The following is a 3,095-nucleotide window of genomic DNA, read 5'->3' on the forward strand; positions in this document are numbered from 1 at the left end:
TCCGCCGTCCGCCAGCACCCGCCGCCGTCTGGTTTTGCCAAAAACTAGAAAAAGTCGCCCGTTTCTGGAAATCTTTTTCAAAACTTCAAAACTTGCTCATTTCTCAACCATTTTCAACGCACTTGATATGGAATTGAATATCTTGAGGAGTAGAACAAGATTGAACCTTTCAAAAGTCCAAAATGGGGGAGAAAGTGGCCTAAAAAAGCCTCGAAAGGTTCAGACTTATTTTCTTCGCCTCAAAACTGTGTTTCCACGTCAACTCAACTTCAAACTCAGTCTATTGACTCGAGGGAGTTATGTGGAGGCTTCCAAACGTCCCAAAAGCTTGTAACTCGATCGGGAACACTTCAGGGAAAACTCGTCCAAGTCTGAACTTCCGAGTTGGGTGTTCAAAACTCAACCATTTCATGATCGTTTTGTACGGTTGGGTTTGTGAGGATGAGAGAAGTGTGATTGTGGAAATTTTAGGCTCGATCCGAAAGTTTTGATGATGGTGTGTGTGTTACAAAGGGGATAGAGTCATGGGTGAAGGAGAAAGAGAAAGGGAAGGTGAGAGTAGGGCTGGGCAAACGGGCCCAGGACCCGCGGTTAGGGCCGGGTCCAAGTGAATCGGGGCGGGTACGGGGCGGGTCCTATTTTTAAAAATCTGAAACGGGGTGGGGCGGGGCGGATCCATGTTATTTGCGGGGCGGGACGGGTCGTACTTGCTGAGGAAACGGGTCCCCGACCCGGACCGTTTCCACCTTCCAAACATTTAAGATTTAATCTGATCCGTTGATTAAAATCACGATCATACGATCGCACTCAAGTCTCTCAGATCAGACTCTCAGACAGTCAGATCAGACTCCCACAGTCGACACTCGAGCTCGACAGTTCCCTTCCCCACCCACTCCCCAAATCGCCTTTCCTCTCTAGTCTCTACTCTCTCGTCTCAGAGTCAGACCTCGATCGCTCCCATCTTTTTCCATCGATTCTCCACCCCTACTGACTCGACTCGACTCGACTCCTTGAGACTCGTAGTGAGTCAGTGACTGTCGACCTCGACTGTGTCTGTCGACATTACATCAATCCTCCCCAATCGCGAGTTCCGACCACCACCACACGGTCGACACCAACCTCGCCGTCGAGAAGACTACCATCATCCTGCAAATTCCTAGGTAATTTATGAATTAGGGTTTCTGATTTGGGAATTTAGGGTTTTTGGGGCTATGATTGCATAAGCTTTTCGATTGATTATATGAACTGCTGCGATTTGATTACTAGCAGAAACTTGTTTATTGGTTTTGAATTTTATGGATCTGCTTACAGATTGTAGATTTTAAGTTGTTTGGTTAAATTTGCAGAAATTTAAGTTGTTTGTTTGTAGATTTTAAGTTGTTTGGTTAAATACTTTGGTATTTAAATTTGCAGAAAATTTTCGAATTGTTACAATTTTTGAACTAAAATTGGTAATTGAAGCTGCAATCTTAATGCATGCAAGCTGCAATCTTAATGCATGTAAGCTAAAATTGATAATAGCTTCTTCTGGGTTTAAACTTTAAAGAGGTTGTTTTAGACATTTAATTTATGGGTTTTGTTGCTTTGTTTGTTAAGCATGAAGCTCAGAAGCTCTATTCCCAGAGTCTCTCTTTTAAGTTTTTCCTATTTCAATTTTTTTCTGTAGATCTGTTCGAATCTAGGGTTCATACTTCATATATCTATGGCTATGGGTTTCATTAAAATATTGGTTTTGGTTCTGTAATTTACTATAAAGAATATGATTTGGTTCATTAATATAGTTAGGTGCGAATCACATTTGGTTTTCTCATATATAAAGAATATGATTGTCACTTGTCAGGCTCTATACGTTGTTGAAGAAGATTCTGAGTTCGATATTTTGTTGTGCATGTACGGTCCGAAACCAACAAGATTTTCAGTTTTGTGAAGGTCAGCTTTCTTGTGCATGTACATTTACTAACTGACTAATTATTTACTCTTAAATGTTATGCTAAGCAAGCATGCATTAGTTTCCTAAGCACCTTTGACTAGATCTCTATCTATTTTATACATTATTTTTTAAAACCTTGGTAACTACATTTGAAACATGATAATCTTATCTGACCACTTAGCTTAAAACACACATAAGAATGAGAACCGAGGCCTTCTGCCTGCATATATATATATATATATAATATAATACATATACATATACATCTCACACACACACACACACAATAAGTACTTGGCCAATATTGCAGAAAACAATTTCTTTAGCAGCTGCATGTTACTGCCCTGCAGGCCCTGCACACGATTTGAATTTTGAAATTTGAATTCTGATTGCATTTACTTGCATTGCTGCATTTCCAAGAATATTATATGCATTTTCTTCATTGTTTGGGAATTGGTTTCAGATTCCGGAGCCACTTATTACTGAGAAAGTTTGGAAATTGGAAGATTTTGAATCATATCCTGCTTGCTTACTGGTGAGTTCTTGGTTTGGAACTTTGGATGGTTATTTTTTGTTTTGGATGGTTATTTTTTGTTTGGATGGTTATTTTTTGTTTGTTTACATATACATCTCACACACACATTACTGCTGCATGTTACTGCTGCATGTTATTTTTATTGGATGGTTACATATACATCTCACACACACATTACTGCTGCATGTTACTGCTGCATTGGATGGTTATTTTTTATTTCTTGGTTTGGTGAGTTCTTGCTTACTGCTGCATGTTACTGCCCTGCACACGATTTGAATTTTGAAGTACATGAGAAAAACTGCAAGTGCATGCATGCTGCTGCATGTACTTTAAATTATGTATAATGTGTAGATTATGCTTACATGGAGATTATGCTATTTTATTTGATTAATGAATATAGTTCCATATCTACAAGTTCAACAATCTCATCAAGTGTTCCTGAAATTGAAACAACTCAAACGAATAAAGGAAAAGGAATTGCGGTAATATTTTAAACTCAAATGAATAAACTTAAATTTCAATAATTCAATTTGAATGAGGATAGATAATATGATGTTGGACGTTAAAAATGTCATGTTTATATTCTATTTTTGTTTACAGATTCAATGAAGATTGTTGTTGGAACTTGGG

At 38.4% G+C, this 3,095-nt stretch overlaps 1 long non-coding RNA gene across 1 annotated transcript; it reads left to right on the forward strand.

The window, feature by feature from the left end:
• Positions 1-914: 914 nt before the first annotated feature.
• On the forward strand, positions 915-3,095 carry LOC125470184. Its single transcript, XR_007252426.1, has 3 exons — positions 915-1,160; positions 2,394-2,465; positions 3,066-3,095. It is a non-coding gene; the product is annotated as an uncharacterized LOC125470184 (long non-coding RNA).

The sequence above is a fragment of a genome, unplaced genomic scaffold (genome assembly GCF_019419815.1).
Source record: "Pyrus x bretschneideri cultivar Hongxiangsu unplaced genomic scaffold, Pyrus_bretschneideri_v1 Contig49, whole genome shotgun sequence".
Lineage (NCBI taxonomy): Eukaryota > Viridiplantae > Streptophyta > Magnoliopsida > Rosales > Rosaceae > Pyrus > Pyrus x bretschneideri.